General features: G+C 37.0%; 1 protein-coding gene across 1 annotated transcript in view; it reads left to right on the forward strand.

Moving 5' to 3' along the window:
• The window catches only part of LOC124555746 (vacuolar protein sorting-associated protein 13A-like), a 689,798-nt gene that overhangs the window by 357,143 nt on the left and 313,902 nt on the right, over positions 1–18,753 (forward strand). The window lies entirely within an intron of this gene.

An 18,753-nucleotide genomic window follows, 5' to 3' on the forward strand; every position in this document is an offset into this window, starting at 1 on the left:
CAAAAGATAATCCGAAATTGTGCTAAATGCATTGTCTGAAAATTATTTGAGCAGTTAGTTTATGAGCCCACTTGAATAGTAAATGATTGTGGAAAAACACTTGACCTCTTAGCAACAAATAATCCTGAGCTATTAACAAGCATCAAAATGGATACAGGGATCAGTGAACACGGGGTTGTCATAGTGAGATTGAATATTCTAAACCACAAAACCTCCAAAAATAAAGGAAAAATGTACCTATTCAAGAAAGCAGATAAAAAATCACTTGACTACTTCCTGAGAGACAATCTCCACTCCTTCCAAATTAACAATGTAGATGTAGATCAGAAGTGGATTAAATTCAAAGAAATAGTATCAACAGTAATGGAGAGATTTATATCAAATAAATTAATAAATGATGTAGATGATCCCCCTTGGTACCCAAAACGAGTCAGAATACAGTTGCAGAAACAATTAAAAAAGCATGCCAAATCCTAATGAACACAAAATCTTGAAGATTTGCAATCTTTTGGAGAAGCTTGTGATTTAGCATGGGCACCAATGCAATATGCTTATTATAATTTCCACAACAAAACTTTACTTCGAAACCTGGCAGAAAATCCAAAGAGATTCTGGTCATATGTAAAGTATGCTAGCAGCAAGACGGAGTCAATGCCTTCTCTGTGTGATGGCAATGGAAACACTATTGACAACAGTGCTGACGAAGCAGAGCTACTAAGCACAGCCCTTCGAAATTTGATCACCAAAGAAGATGAAGTAAATAGTCCAGAATTCGAATCAAGAACAGTTGCCAACATGAGTAACTTCGATGTAGATATCCTCGGAATAGTGAAGCAACTTAAATCACTTAGTAAAAGCAAGTCTTCTGGTCTACACTGTATATCACTTAGGTTCCTTTCTGAGTACGCTGATGCAATAGCTCCATACTTAACAATCATACACAACCACACACTCAACAAAGGAACTGTATCCAAAGACTGAAAAGTTGCACAATTCACACAAATATTCAAGAAAGGCAGTAGGAGTATTCCACTAAATTACAGGCCCCTATCATTACTGTTTATACGCTACAGGATTTTGGAACATATACTGTGGTCAAACATTATGAATTACCTCGAAGAGAATAGTCTATTGACATACAGTCAGCACCAATTTAGAAAGCATCATTCTTGTGAAACACAAGTAGCTCTTTACACACACAAAGTGTTGAGTGCTATTGACAAGGAGTTCCAAATTGATTCTGTATTTCTAGATTTCCAGAAGGCTTTTCACACTATATCACACAAACAGCTTGTAGTGAAATTGTATGTTTATAGAGCATCATCTCAGTTATGTGAATGGATTCATGATTTCCTGTCAGAGGTCACAGTTTATGGTAATTGACAGAAAGTCATTGAGTGAAACAGAAGCTATATCTGGCGTTCCCCGAGGTAGTGTTATAGGTCCTTTGCGGTCTATATAAACAAGTTAGGAGACAATGTGAGCTGCCATCTTAGGTTGTTTGCAGATGATGCAGTCGTTTCTCACCAAGTAAAGTCATCAGAAGATCAAAACAAATTGCAGAATGATTTAAAAAAGATATCTGAATGGTGCAAAAATTGGCGATTGACCCCAAATAATGAAAAGTATGAGGTGATCCACATGAGTACTAGAAGGAATCCATTAAACTTTGGTTACATGGTAAATCAGTCAAATCCAAAGACTATAAATTCGACTGATACCTAGGAACTACAATTATGAACAGTTTAAATCGGAAAGAACACATAGAAAATGTTGTGGAGAAGGCAAACCAAAGACTTTGTTTTATTGGCAGAACACAGAAAATGTAAACAGCTCTACTAAAGAGACTGCCTGCACTACACTTGTCCATCCTCTTTTGGAGTACTTCTGTGTGGTCTGAGATCCTTAACAGGTAGGATTAATGGATTACATTTAGAAAGTGCAATGAAGAGTAACACATTTTGTGTTACTGTAAAATAGGGGAGAGAGTGTCAAGGACATGATACAGGATTTAGGATGGACACCATTAACAAAAAGGCATTTTTTGTTGTGGCAGAATCTTCTCATGAAATTTCAGTCATCAACTTTTTCCTTTGAATACGAAAATATGTTGTTGATGCCAACCTACATGGGGAGAAATGGTCATTATACTAAAGTAAAGTAAATGAGAGCTTGCACAGTAAGATATAGGTGTTTGTCTTTTCCACGTGCTGTTTGAGAGTGGAATAGTAGAGAATTATTGTGAAGGTGGTTCAGTGAGCCCTCTGCCAGGCACTTAAGTGTGATTTTCAGAGTATCCATGTAGATGTAGATGTAGAGATCAACTGCCCAGAGACAAAATCAGTTACTATGTCCCTGTCCAGGCAGCAGTGGTCCCTATCCACATGAGCAGTTTACATGTACAATAAGTATTTTCCTTCAAGCCTTGTCAGTGTGGTGCCCAGCTAGTGCAATGGATAGAGTTCTGCCTTATGACACTCAATTTGACAAGTTTAATTCCAAGTGTAGGTGTATTTTTATTGCCAAATTGTGATCTGTACAATAATACTGTAATGTACACTGTTTCTTAAACTATATTAATCCTACAGCTACAGTGTTTTAACATTGCACATAACAATATTTTGCCAGATATGTCATAAATATTCAGGAAGAGTCAACAATCAGTTCAAAACAAATGACCTGTCATAGCACAGAAATAACTGCAAAACATATCAATGAGGAGATGGTAAACATATATACTGCACTCAGAAAGAGACACTGTTTGTAATATTTTAAATAGCATGTATTTCATAAAACAAGCAGATGTTCAAAACAGCTTTACTGAACTCGCATATTCTTCAGAGTGGATGCTCAAAGCTACTTTACTTCATCTCCAAACAATTATTGTACAGCCAGATCATACTTTTCTGAACACTTCTCAGTAAAGATGAATCCAAAGTTACAAGATCAGCATGTAGATTTGTTGCCAGGTCTTCCACATTCCCTATCTGCATAAAAGTACACATAAACACTTCATTTGTTGAATTGGATGATGGTACTAGTGCATATCAACTCTCTTACAGCTATTTTGGGTGGCATTTTTTGGATATCAACTTTCGAATTTTTTAAAACTGAACTTTAAGTTGCCACACATTCTTTGACAAAGCCATTAATATGAAGAGTGTCACAAGATACTTTAGGAGTGCTTTTGGAGAAAGAGAATGGTGATGAATAATTAATGGTTAGCACAGGGGTCGCATAGAACAAGTTGTCCACCGTGTGTTTGATTTGTGGGTTGCAGAAACATAACTTTTGTTCTGCATTGTTCAGTCCAATGCTGCTACTTACGAAAGGCGTAAGATTCCAATTACGCCATTTCCCCATCACTGAAAGGTGAAAATTTTGAAGTTACTCATTGATGCAACCAATAACAGTAATAACAATAATAATAATAATAATAATAATAATAATACACTAAATGCTAAAAGACATGACCAGTCATTAGATGATGATTATAATAAATGTGGCCACAGAGATGGTATTTAACTGTGAAGCAGGTTGCTCACCCTGTCAATGACTTCATGTCATAAAAAAATGCAATAGACATAAAACTGCTTAGCATGATAGTTGGTACTAATCAACAGAGTTGATGGCAGAGACTATAACAAAATATGGGTTTGAATGTTGTAGGGTAAAACAATTCACTTAAAAATGTGGCTATATGATTCTCATCGTTGCATGGGTAGAACCTAGGTTGAAAGAAGGTGAGCTAATCCAAGATGTAGTGGGGTGGCCACTTTTTTTTTTGGGGGGGGGGGATATGGGATAGTTTGTGGTAGAGAATAGAGTAAACATTTAAAGTCAAAATATTGTTGTTGTTGTCTTCAGTATGAGGAGTGGATTGATGCTACTCAATCCTGTGCAGGCCTCTTCCTCTATGAATTATTTCTGCAGCCTACATCCTTTATGAACTTGCTAACAGTACTTTTATCTAGGCTTCCCTCAGCAATCCCCCCATCCCACCACATCCCCCTGTCACTTCCATCCCAATACAAAACTGGTGATCCCTTAATGTCTCAGAATGTTTCCTATTAACCAGTCCATTCTTTTAGTCAAGTTATGCCATAAATTTCTTTTCTCCAGTGTTCTATTCAGTACCTCCCCCATGCTATTAGAGGGAGATGTGTAGGGTAAAAGCTGTTGGGGAAGACAGAGATTGGAATACATTCAGGAAATAATGGCGGATATAGGTTGCAAGTGCTAGTCTGAGATAAAAAATAAAATATAAATAAAAATCTCTTCATTAGTTACTGGTTACACAATCCACCTATCTAATCTTCAACAATCTTCTGTAGCACCACATTTTGGAAGCTTCTGTTCTGTTCTTGTCTGAACTGTTTAGTATCCATTTTTTTTTTTTTTTACTTCTGTAGAAGGCTATACTCCAGCCAAATACCTTCAGAAAAGACTTCATACACTTAAATCTGTATTCAGTCTTACCAAATTTCTGTTCATCAGAAACGCTTTTGTTTGTCATTTCAGGTCTATATTTTATATCATCTCCATATTAGTTATCATCATTTAATTTATTGCCCAAGCAACAAAACTCATCTACTACGTGCTAGTCTGAGATAAAAAATAAAATATAAATAAAAATCTCTTCATTAGTTACTGGTTACACAATCCACCTATCTAATCTTCAACAATCTTCTGTAGCACCACATTTTGGAAGCTTCTGTTCTGTTCTTGTCTGAACTGTTTAGTATCCATTTTTTTTTTTTTTTTTACTTCTGTAGAAGGCTATACTCCAGCCAAATACCTTCAGAAAAGACTTCATACACTTAAATCTGTATTCAGTCTTACCAAATTTCTGTTCATCAGAAATGCTTTTGTTTGTCATTTCAGGTCTATATTTTATATCATCTCCATATTAGTTATCATCATTTAATTTATTGCCCAAGCAACAAAACTCATCTACTACTTTTAGTGGCTCATTTTATAATGTAATTCCCTCAGCATATCCTGATTTATTTTGACTGCATTCCATTACTCTTGTTTTGCTTTTGTTCTTGTTCATCTTATATCCTCCTTTCAATGCACTGTCAATTCGGTTTAACTGCTGTTGCAAGTCCTTTGCTATGCCTGACAGAATTACAATATTATTAACAAATCTCAAAAGTTTTTATTTCTTCTCCCACAATTTTAGTTACTTTTACAAACTTTTCTTTGGATTCCTTTGCTGCTTGCTCACTGCAGAGATTGAGTAACATTGGGGATAGGTCACAAACCTGTCTCACTCTCTTCTCAACCAGCACTTCCCTTCCATGACCCCCAACTCTTATAAGTTCTGTCTGGTTTCTGAAGAAGTTGTAAATAACCTTTTGCTCTCTGTATTTTACCTCAAAAGACGTCTTTTAAAGTGGAATAATGAAAATGAATGTAATCTCATAAGACAGGAAACCCTTGATATCTTTCTGTAGACATGACTAATATGCAGGTGCCAGTTTAGTTTGGAATCAATATATATTCCAAGCAGTTCTACAGATTTTGCTTCTATTTCTTTAGCTGGTTCCAGTTGTAGGTGTTGAGTTTTCTCCAGATTGTACAGTAGTTTGTTAGATTATAACCAGTTTAGTGTAAAGGAAAGAGTGGCCTGTGATTTCTGGTGTAAACTTAACATGTCTCGATCTTACAAAATAAAATAAAATAATTATAGTGTTCCAATGCAGTGTAATTTCACAACTGATTTGTTAACAACACATAATGTTCCAACAAAGCAATTTAAAGATTATATACAAGTAATAATTCTCAGTTACATCATTATATCTGCTCAGGATAAGTAAGAGACCTTTTTTAAACATTCTGGCTGTTGGGCCTTTGTGAAACATTGAAATTATTACATACAAAATCATTTTTTTGCTTGCTAGAATTTTCTTACCAGTATGTATACTGCCTCTTTGAGGACATGTGGTACTGGTACATACTTGACAGATATAATTGCAACTAGTTCATAAACATCACAACCCTGGGCAAGTAGCTAATGTCTCACAAGAAAGGATTGATATTTGATTATTTGTTCATTCTATTGATGAAATCATTACATAATTGTTCATATTGCATAAATAGATCAGTTATATTACTAGTCAATGAATGTATGTTTCAAGGTTACGACATTTAGTTACAAAAATAGGAACTTTAACGAAGTTAAAAATTCCACTAATTGAGAATGAAAGTGTGCGGAGTTATGGTAGAAAAACCTTTAATACTTATACCTCAATACATACATATAAACAAAAGATATAAATTTAAAACATAAATCTACTCTTAGAATTTCATGACCTGTATAGAGAGAATGACATAACAAAACCCTTTTTGTTTGGTTTTCATTTGTACTGTTGATTTGATTAATTTGGAACCTGTTGAAGAAAGATTGTATATCATGATTTCCATTGCATTTTACTATATTTCCATATCATTTTGCATTATGTGGTAAGATATATAACTAACTTTTGTTTCATGTGATTAAGGAGTTGTGATTGTAGTTGTTGTGTAGGGCTTCTAAATGCTGTACTTTGAAATAAGTCAAATTAATGAAGTGTAGGCATGCTATGAGGGCAATTTTAAGCCATTTTAAAAGTGACTTAAAATGTTTCATATTTCATTTAAATGAGAGTATTCTCATTACTTGCTTTGGTAATTCAAAAAGTGGTATGAAATTCAGAGCTTTTTCCACAGGATATGAAACTAAGTGGATGCAGGGTGTTGTTGCAGTTGTTGTTATCTTCAGTCCATAGGCTGATTTGGTGCAGCTCTCCACTCTAGTGAGTCCTGTGCAGTCCTCTTCATCTCTACATAAATAATGCAACCTACAGCCATCTGAACATGCTTACTTTATTCATCCTTTATCTCCCTCTACAGTTTGTACCCTCTCATCCTCTCACTCCAACACCCCCCCCCCCCCTCCCCCACCGCCAGTTGTATCAATCAGTCCTTTCTTTTGGTCAAGTTGTGCCATTAATTTGTTTGTTCCATGATTCAACTCAGTGCATCCTCATTAGATTCTCAGTCTACCCACATCATCTTCAGCAGTCTTCTCTAGCAGCTCATTTCAGAAGCTTTTATTCTCTGAACTGCTTATCATCCATTTTTCACTTCTGTACAAGGCTATACTCCATAAATATATCTCCAGAAAAGACTTTCTAACACAACAGTTTACATTTGATGCTAACAAACTTCTCTTTAGTAGAAATATTTTTCTTGCAATACTGCATTTTATATCCTCTCTATTTTAGCCATCATCAGTTATTTTAGTTCCAAAACAGCTAAACTCATCTTCTACTTTTGTGTCTTATTTCCTAATCTAATTCTCTCTAATTTAATTTGACTTCATTTCACTAGTATCACTTTCATTTTTTCAGTGTTCATCTTATAACATCTTTTGAAGACACTATGTCCACCTTCTTAGCTGAGTAGTAACTTGCTTGCCTACCATGCAGTGGCCTTGGATTTGATTCCCAGCCAGGTTGGAGGTTTTCTCCACCTGTGGACTGGATGTTTTGTTTCTCTCACCATCACTGATCCTCAAGTTGCCCATTGTGGCATCACCTGAAATAAGACTTGCACACGGTGGCCGAACTTCCCCGGATGGGGCCTCCTGGCCATCAATGCCACACGATCATTTCATTTCTTTTTTTATTTAAGACAATGTCCATTACATTCAACTTCTCTTCCAAGTTGTTTGGTGTGTCTGACAGAATTGTATTGTAATAGACAGACCCCAAAGTTTTTAGTTTTTATTTTTTCTCCATGAACTTTAATACCCTTTTGAAGTTTCTCCTTGATTATCTTTACTGCTTGATCAATGTACTGAATAAGTCAGGGTATAGGCTAGAACCATGTCTCACTCTCTACTTATCCACTGGTTCCCTTTCATGCCCTTCGACTCATATAACTGCTGTCTGGTTTCTGTACAATTTGTAAATAAACTTTTGGTCCCTGTATTTAATCCCTGCTGCCTTCAGAATTTCAAAGAATATGTTCCAGTCAATATTATCAAAAACTTAATCTAAATCTGCAACTGTTAGAAATGTAGGTTTACCTGTCTTTAACATATATTTGAAGATAAGTTGTATATTCAGTACTGCCTCAGGTGTCCCCACATTTATCTGATAGCAGAGTAATCTTCCCTGAGATCAACTTCTGCCAGGTTTTTGATTCTTTTGTAAATAATTCATGTCAGTATTTTTCAACCATAACTTATTAAACTGATAGTTCAATAATATTCCCACCAGTCAGCACCCTGCCTTCTTTGAAACTGTGATTATTACATTCTTCTTAAAGTCTAAGGTTATTTTGGCTGTCTCATATATCTTTCACACTAGGTGGAATAGTTTTGTCATGGCTGGCTCCTCCAAGGATCTCAATAGACTTTAGAGTGTCTACATTACCTGTATGTTTTGCTGATTTCCAAAAGACAACAATATTGCTAAGTGTTTTTGGTAACATATCTCTATGCAATTTCCAGCCTAGTGTATAATTGATGTATGATCCAAAAAATTTGGTGTCATGCACTGTGGGGATGCTGTTGGCTCCAATGTGTATGTATGGATTGAATGAGGTTATGTTTTGTGTTGTATGGAAACACATTTTATTGTTTTTTGTGTGTTTATTGGTAAACTTTTTATTAAAACAAAAATTATAGGTGAGAAGTATTTCATTTGGCTATTGGAATTATCAGTATACATGTATCATCTGTATATAAGAATGAGCTAGCTTTGAGGATATGATCAGGGTCAATGTTTATGACCAAATTCAAGAAAACAGCATCAGAAACAGTTACGTATGGGATCTCACAGATTTTTCTGAGTATATTTGGACTGTAGGCTATACCTTTCTTAGACTTTCTGAAATTAATAAGCTGTTTTCTACCACTTAGTTCCTGAATTATTAATGAGAAGGATCTTGGAGTCCATATTGTTCAAGATTTTTAGGGAGCAGTGCAAAAGTTAATGCGTTTAATGGTTCAAGAAATACTGTTACTGGTGGCTGCTGGTGATCTATTAAAGTTGGAAATTTATCAAGAAGCTCATACACTTCATTTATAGTGGTCTCTTCCTATATATATGTTTAGTAGTCTTCCCAATATGAGATGACCTTACCTGTCTCATAGGTACAGTGATGAACAAATGGCACTGTCATATCTTGTCAAATGAATTTTATGATATGTGTGTTGTTTTAATTGATGTCAAAATACCCCACAGCATTGCATTATTTTGATTCATATACATTTTTCTAAGGTGTCTTAGAGCTGGGATGAAGTAAAAACTAACCTCTTATGGAGAATCTGGAAAAAAGTACATGTTACAACAGCAGGGTTGTTGACAAGGTCTGAAAATTCACACTGAGACCACATTTGTTAAGCACACACAAAATTACACGTGGAGTACGAAGTGGTTCTGTTTGTACACATATAGAATGAGGTAGTAAATTCCAATACTCCATAATTTAAGTAAATGGTAAATAATCACAGGAGGTGGAAATTGAACAGGTGATGTGCATTTTGCCAGCCTATTACTAAAGCTGCTGTACCACAATGGATACTGTGTAGTATGCAACATTGCTTCCCCTCCTTACAAGACAATCACCTGCTGTGTTGGGGTGGACTATAGCTTAATTGAATATGATGTATTCAGTGGTGCTTTGTGCAGTGTTGGTGGTGCACCTTTGCATTCTGGTAGTACTGTCACATCCTCATGGACACTGCAACATTCATATGTAGTTTGTTCCAACAAGACATCTCAATCATTGGAAAGATTTTTATGTTCTTTGTATTGAAAGCACCTATTGTCATTCTGAACCTCAGGAGTAATATACGTCTTCATGAAGACATGTACATTATCTCTGTGCTTTTGTCTTCTTTATATACACTCATAATACTCAACTTTGTAGGCAATATCTCACAAGTGACACAGGATTTGGTATAGCTCAAAGTAGTGCTAAAATTGTTTTTCTATTTTTCTTGACCTTCCTCGCAGATGTAAAAAATAAATTCTTCATCAACCAGCTCTTAGTTTAAAAAAATGGTTCAAATGGCTCTGAGCACTATGCGACTTAACTTCTGAGGTCATCAGTCGCCTAGAACTTAGAACTAATTACACCTAACTAACCTAAGGACAACACACACATCCATGCCCGAGGCAGGATTCGAACCTGCGACCGTAGCGGTCGCGCGGCTCCAGACTGTAGCGCCTAGAACCACTAGGCCACTCCAGCTGGCTCTTAGTTTAAAAGTAGATGTTCAACACTATAACATGTATGATTCATATCCAGTGGGTCCATAGTCCATATATGTGTCAGTTGTCTTGCTTATTCAGTTCAAGTGATGAGCTGTATGTTGTAATCATTCTGAGGGTTGTTGGGTTGAATTACCCATTGTATATGTCAGATTTTCTTGGTGATGGTGTTCATTTAGGTTTTTAGCTGTTTTCAGCTGTTTTCTGCACAATATTTCAAGCACTAACACGGTTGTCTCCTTTAGGTGCTTTGAGCTGTGTTATGTGTGCTCACTGCAGTGAATATATAGAAAAAAACTTTCATCGTTAGTAGTAATTTGTCTAGGAGCGAATACACCCTGTGTTTAAATTGTGGGTAACACACTACAATGTAAATAAATAAATACCAACTTCCTGCACACCAACAAGACTATGAAGTATTGTCTTGGTTACAAACAATGGTGCAACAGTGAGTCCTGATACTTGCAATGCCCTTTGATGCTCATTTGTTTTTTTTAGCTGCACTGTTATTCCATGAGACACACATTCTCTCAGCAACTGAAAGTACACCATTAAAGTACCCAATTGTTGTTTCAGCCTCTTGACCATGAATCAGAAAGACCACTGTGAGACCTATCATGACTGAAACACTTTTCTGTGATCAGAGATCATTACATTTGGTGCTCTTGATTCAAAACTATGTCTTGTGTAGGAAACTAGGTCAGTTACATAGCTTTAACAGCCAGCTCAGCCTTAATGACAGCTGGCAGATGAAGTAGTCACTTCAGTATTACCCATTTATTCCTGTTAGTCAGTTTAAGAAACCTCCCCAAGAAGTTAACTCCAATTTAGTGAAATAGAGAAACTGCAAGAGGAATTGATACCAGGTATCAAAATTATCTGTGGTAATGAGCAACAATTTTTTTCTCATTGAGTCTTAATTCCTTGTATACAATGTCCAATCTATTAGTCTGAATTCTCCGGTGATAACTTCTTTCTTCTCTAAGGCTTTTATAGCCCTCAGTAATGCCAGATATTTTGTTTGTTCAGCTGCAGTGTTCATTAATGCAGCAATGACTGGGATATCAGTATTTCTGTACTGTTCTTCCAACTGATTCCACATAAGGCAGGTGACATACTTTTTTTGCATCAAGTTTTGTGTATAACTGGAGTTTTGTGTGTTCCTGAAGTATCAGTGCCCACCTTGTTAGTCATATTGATGGATCCTTCAATCTTCTCAGTCAGCATAAAGAATGGTTGTCAGCCATAAATATTAATCGTCTGCCCTATAAGTAGGGTCAGCACTTACTGATTGGCCAAACCACTGCTAGGAATGCTTTCTCAGCCATAAAGACATTCTTCTCAGAACTGGAGAGTACTCTGAAGATATAAGCAATCATTCTTTCAGTGCATTCCAGGATTTGTACTAGAGTTGCACCTATGCCATAATCACTAGCAAATGTGTGTAGTTACAGCTCATTTTTCTTATCAAGGACTGGTGAATATGTTAGCCCCTGCTTAAGGCTACAGAAATACTTGTATCCTTTTTCCTCCTCACCCCAAAAAATTTACATCTGTGTGCAACAATTCTTGTAGTAGTTGTGCCTAGCAGCTGAAATCCTTTGTGGAATGTCTCCAGTGGGAGCACATTCTGATAAGGACGAACTCCCATTTCCATTAATTAGACATTTATTGACTTTGTGATGAAGAGGCAGTTTCTTAGATTCAGGTGAAGACATGTGCCATGACCACCATTCAGCACAGCTGTCAAATGGTTTCATGCTTTTCAAATACCATCAAGAAAACAACAATGTTATCCAGGTAGCAAAGGCACACCATTCATTTAAGACATCAAAGCAAGCTGTAAATATCTTTCTTAGGTTGTTGGGGCATTCCAAAAACCAAACACTATAACTTTTACCACATGAAGGCCAACAGTTGCTATGAAAGCGAACTTTTCCTGGTCATATTCCCTTCAGATAGACCAAGGTGACACCAGTCTAAATAGTGTATCAATACATCAATTTTGATGATTTTCTTCAGAAACCAGTATCAACGCAGGAACTTCATGTATCATGTTTTTTTCTTCGTGAGGACCACGGGGTAGGACAAGGACTGTTTGGTGACTGAAGGATGTTGTTTTGCAGCATCTTTCTTCATCTCCTTGTAAATTATGCATTGCTTGGCTGGTGATACCCAAATGACCATTGACTGGTGGGGAGGTGACCCTCAATGTTGATATGGGGTTTCACGGTGAGTCACTTGGTATGCCATACCTCCTTTCCATAGTTGAATGCACCACAAAATTTATATCAGAGTGGCAACTACTCACCAGCATTGTTCCACAGTTTGGCTGAGACCTGTTTGGTGATTGTATAGTAGATTCCTCTGGTTGGTATTTGGCAGCAGTATTACAATATGATTCTGCATCCTGGGCACAGAACTGACGGTCCTGGCCTGGTTCAACTGTCATTATGCACATACCCTTCAAGACAAGTTATGGTTGTTCATGGCAAATGATAAATCAGAGCACTGATTGTCGACTTGTGCTGATAATGATCATTGTTGGCATATAAATTTCTCTTGTATAGCTTAGTACCTTTTAACATTCATCTAATGGTTCACACATTAAATGAGCATTCAGACAGCTGAATAGAAGTGGTCTCATGGTTATGGTGAGATAATGTAACTTCAGTGTTAGATAACTACCCAGGCTAATTATTTTTGTGTGAACTTAATGTTCTCCAACTAGCAATAATAAGCATCAGATATCACAGAAACTGACACTCCATATCAACTAGTGTATCGACAGGTTGGTTGTCAGTGATGACATTGTGTGATTTTCCAACTTCTTGGGAACTGTTCTCCATGGTGGATTTTCATCCGTGGTTGCCTTAAATCCATAGATGATCCTCTCATTTAGTTTTCCTGATTTTGACAGCTGAGCAAGTGGCTGGATCCTCTGCATGGCAAATGGAAATTACTGTAACATGTTAAAGAATGATCTTGACCATAGTAGGCAATGGGCTTCACCTGCCCCTTAGCTATATTCATCTGCAGTTCCTTTGCTTGCGTAGAACTTCCTTTTTCTTTGACATTTTTTGGTATAATCATTGTTAAACACTCTTCTTCATTATTTACAGTAGGCTATGGTATGCTCAGGATCTCCACTGTGCAAACATACCACATACTCCTAATATCTAATTTTCGGCATTGTGATCAAATTGACACAGGAGTTTATTGTATCTGCATTGTCAAAAACTTTGGAAATTTTGTGACAAATCAAGACAATTCTTGATGACTCCATTTCTCAGTGTTCACTTTGTGCCAAAGGTTGATGAACCTCATTTAAATTAATAGTTTTACTTATTCCTGGTTGGATTTATGGTGATCACTGCAATGCCCAGTCATCTGAGTTGAGGTTTGCAGGTGTGATAAACCCTCATATCTCTTCTATTTGCCACAATAGCAATGTGAGCCTGTGCTGGTGTTCCATGACTTGCATTGGTATGTCATTCAGAAGTAAATTAAACATCTTTCAGTATACTTGTTTGTAGTGTGTAAAGTTACTGATCTCGTTATAGTGCTGCTCTTCCACAATACTGCCACAATTTTGAAGTCTCATTCTCTGAAATTGGTTGGAGTTGTAACCTTAATAGCTCAATGACTGTTATAACACTGTTGATTTGAACTTGATTTTACTTCCAATTTATTAGTCCCCAAACAAACAATGATGACGGGCAGCTTCTGCTATCAGCTATTTTTATTTTTCAAGTAAAGTAGGTTAGCAGCTACACTAGATGCACCCTGAACAGTGGTAATTTCTTCAGTAAACATTTCCATAGTTAAGTCATCACTTATGTATTTATAAATGATAAATCTTCATGAAACACAATTTGGAAGAAAACTGATAGTCATGAAGAGTTCTGAGAGCTAGTCACTGAAACTTTAATAACACATTATCACAGAGAAATTATATGGATGACTACAGCTGGACTGTTCAAATAAATTCATAAAGCATATACACTGACTGACTGTAACACTCAGATCTGCACATATTAGAGACTTTGACTTTGATTTATTGATTCGATGAGTGCAAACTATGAATTTTTATAATTAGGTATTAACATGAAGATTGCTAATCACATACCCTGTCTCAGGGATTTTATCAGAACACTCACTTGACACAAAGTGCTGGATCTATTGTCTGGTGCTTGTACTAACTGATGAATGCAAACCACAAATTTTTATAATGAGATATTAACATGAAAACTGCTAATCACAGACTCTGTCTCAGGAATTTTACCAGAACACTCACTTGATGCAGAGTGCCAGTTTTGTTGTCTGGTGGTTGTACTTATACATACGTTTATGAATATTTAGTGAAATCTATAAATACACATTGCTTTATAAAGTTTACAGTGTTGAAATTAGTGGCAATGACATTACAAAGAACCAAGCAATAATTTGGTTTATATATATGATAGATGACTGGTAAAATAAATGGTAATGGATGTCACCAACACAAAAAATATAAACCCGCAGAAGAACAAAACCCTTCTAGCTTGAAGGGGGAAACCAGATGCCATTATGGGTGGCCCGCTAGATGGCGCTGCCATAGGTCAAACGGATATCAACTGCATTTTTTAAAATAGGAACCTTCATTTCTTATTACATATTCGTGTAGTACTTAAAGAAATATGAATGTTTTAGGTGGACCGCTTTTTTCGCTTTGTGATAGATGGTGCTGTAATAGTCACAAACGTGTAAGTACGTGGTATCACGTAACATTCCGCCAGTGCGGATGGTATTTGCTTCATGATACATTACCCGTGTTAAAATGGACCGTTTACCAATTGCAGAAAAGGTCAGTATCATGTTGATGTATGGCTATTGTGATCAAAATGCCCAACGGGCGTGTGCTATGTATGCTGCTCGGTATCCTGGACAACATCATCCAAGTGTCTGGACCATTCACCAGATAGTTACGTTATTTAAGGAAACAGGAAGTGTTTAGCCACATGTGAAATGTCAACCATGAGCTGCAACAAATGATGATGCCCAAGTAGGTGTTTTAGCTGCTGTTGCACCTATCCGCATGGCAGTAGCAGACAAATTGCACGAGAATCAGGAATCTCAAAAACGTCGGTGTTGAGAATGCTACATCAACATTGATTGCACCCGTACCATATTTCTATGCACCAGGAATTGCATGGCGACGACTTTGAACATTGTGTACAGTTCTGCCACTGGGCACAAGAGAAATTATGGGATGATGACAGATTTTTTGCATGCGTTCTATTTTCGTGACGAAGCATCATTCACCAACAGCGGTAACGTAAATCGGCATAATATGCACTATTGGGCAATGGAAAATACACGATGGCTACGACAAGTGGAACATCACCAACCTTGGCTGGTTATGTATGGTGTGGCATTATGGGAGGAAGGATAATTGGCCCCCATTTTATCAATGGCAATCTAAATGGTGCAATGTATGCTGATTTCCTACCTAATGTTCTACCGGTGTTACTACGAGATGTTTCACTGCTTGACAGAATGGCAATGTACTTCCAACATGATGGATGTCTGGCACATAGCTTGTGTGTGGTTGAAGCAGTATTGAATAGCAAATTTCATGACAGGTGGATTGGTCGTCGAAGCACCATACCATGGCCCACACGTTCACCGGATCTGATGTCCTCGGGTTTCTTTCTGTGGGGAAAGTTGAAGGATATTTCCTATCGTGATCCACTGACAATGCCTGACAACATGCATCAACACATGGTCAATGCATGTGTGAACATTACGGAAGGCGAACTACTCGCTGTTGAGAGGAATGTTGTTACATGTATTGCCAAATGCATTGAGCTTGACGGACATCATTTTGAGCATTTATTGCATTAATGTGGTATTTACAGGTAATCACGCTGTAACAGCATGCTTTCTCAGAATTGATAAGTTCACAAAGGTACAAGTATCACATTGGAACAACCGAAATAAAATGTTCAAATGTTCAGTATTTTAATTTTAAAAACCTACCTCTTACCAACTGTTCATCTAGAATTATGAGCCATATGTTTGTGACTATTACAGCGCCATCTATCACAAAGCGAAAAAAGTGGTCCAACAAAAACATTCATATTTCTTTATGTACTACATGAATATGTGATAAAAATGGGGGTTCCTATTTTTAAAAAAACGCAGTTGATATCCGTTTGACCTATGGCAGCGCCATCTAGCGGGCCAACCATAGCGCCATCTGGTTTCCCCCTTCATGCTAGACAAGTTTCATTCTTTGTAGTTTTTTTGTTTGACACTTATTCCGTGAGATATTTGGCCTGATCACGATCAATGGACCACCCTGTAGACATAATGTATGGTGAGATGATCAATAGTGGGGCATTAACTAGTTGATGTGCTGTTTGCAATGCAGGGAGCTGTGAAGATGTAAAAATCATGCTAGAGTGAGTGACTGTGAACAGGTTCACCAAGATCTGGCAGAATGGAGCAATAATGAACACCACAACATTGTCAAAATGTCAAGTCAATCAATGTACTACATTTTGAGTTTTTATGAGCAATGAGCACAAGAATATGCAACTTGAATTTTTATGTACACTGTTTTTCAAAATTACACTGACAAATTTTAGGGAATGTAGAAGATGACTTGAGTAACTAAATGAGGATAGAAACTTGAGTTGCAAACATCATCTAACAATGTTGCAGAGGGTCCAGACTGTAGGTGCTAGCATTTGTGTGTGTTTGTGTGTGTGTCTATATATGCACACACAGTGTAATTCCATTAGTATGTTACAAACTTTCAGGGATGATGGAGAAGGAGAAGTGTATCAATTTGATGTAAGGGAAATTGGTGCAGAAATGACTGAGTTGAAAGTTATATGCAAAAACCATTCTGATACTGCCGACAGTGGAATACATTTGACAGTATCATTGTTGCTGAGATTGTAGGATAGTCAACTTTCAGAGGTAGTAGTATGGACCAAAACAAGATAAAAATGTCTAGTAAATGTGGGCTCTAAAATGCATACCATAAGAGCTATGGGCACTTGTTCAATAGAAGAGATGCGTTTCACAGTAGCAAAGAAGAACAAGTGTTCGCAGCTCTACAGGTATGTACAGAGTGTCCTAAAATAATGTATACACTCTGAAACTGAACATCTCTGTAATGAAAGGGGTTAGAAATTTTAGTGGTGTTTAGTGGTATTACGTGCCTCATGGTCCGACTTAAGATGGTAAATGTTCAAACTGATGTCCGTCCATCACAATACACCATCGACAATGACTGATGACTGAGTGACATGCCAACTGTATAGTTTCCAATGGAATAGCATCACAGGCGTGCTCAATTTGCCCTCTACGATCATCCAGTATGTGTGGTCCTGTAGCGTAAACTGTGTTCTTGAGAGTACTCCACAGAAAGAAGTCTAGAGGAGTTAAATCTGGAGATCAAGTGGGATACTCCACATTCCCTCTTCATCCTATCTATCTGGCAGGGTATGTACAATTGAGAAATGCCCTCACATCCAGGTGAAAGTGAGGTGGCGCCCCATCCTGTTGAAAGTAATAATTTTCATTTCCAAACACAATGCTAAGACTAGAAGTTATCATTTCAAGCATTTCCAGGTATGAATCGCCTGTGACAGTGTTGTCAAAGAAGTACGGCCTGATTAACCCTCTAGAAGACAGTCCGCACCAGACTGTTACTCCTGTTAGATTAACATGCCTTTGCTCGGTTACATATGGATTCTCCCTGGCCCAGTGCACACAGTTTTGGTGGTAATTGTTCGATCAACTTTAAACATCGCTTCATCTGACCAAAGAATTCAATCTAGGAAACGTTGCTCTTCCTCACATCTGTTAATGAACTACTCACAAAATTCACTTCACCTATCATGATCATCTTTGTAAAGAGCATGGAGAAGTCTTGGGATATAAGGCTTAAAGTTCTGAGACCACAAAATTCTATGAACACTGCTTCTGCAGATCCCAGTCTCACGAGAGCATTGCATCACAGATTTCTTCGGGGATAGTGTATATGCCTGGATTACAGTATCAACACTCTCATTGTGTGTTGAACTTCTTTTTCGTCCACTGTTTCCCTTCTTCATATCATACACCATTTCTTCAACTTCAAACTTATCTCTGATTCTTGTAATTGTTACTCTTGTCAGTGGTGGTGGTGTTCCAAATTCAACTCTCCAACGTCGGTGTACTGCATTCACATTCTCTGTTTTCCAGTAACACTTTAGCACCAATTACCATTGTTCAAATGATAACACCATGTTTGCTGACAATCCTGAAATAAAAGAAATCGTTGTTATGTTTTTCACCACCTTCCAAATTATTACTCATAAAAATTGTATTTCTGTCTCCTTTAATTAAAGAGATATTCTGTTTCAAAGAGTGTATATGTCATTTTGGGACTTCCTGTATTTTAGAGCCCCTATTTACTGGAAATTTGTTTCTTCTTTTGGTCTAT

Source organism: Schistocerca americana, chromosome X, assembly GCF_021461395.2.
Source record: "Schistocerca americana isolate TAMUIC-IGC-003095 chromosome X, iqSchAmer2.1, whole genome shotgun sequence".
Classification (NCBI taxonomy): Eukaryota; Metazoa; Arthropoda; class Insecta; order Orthoptera; family Acrididae; genus Schistocerca; species Schistocerca americana.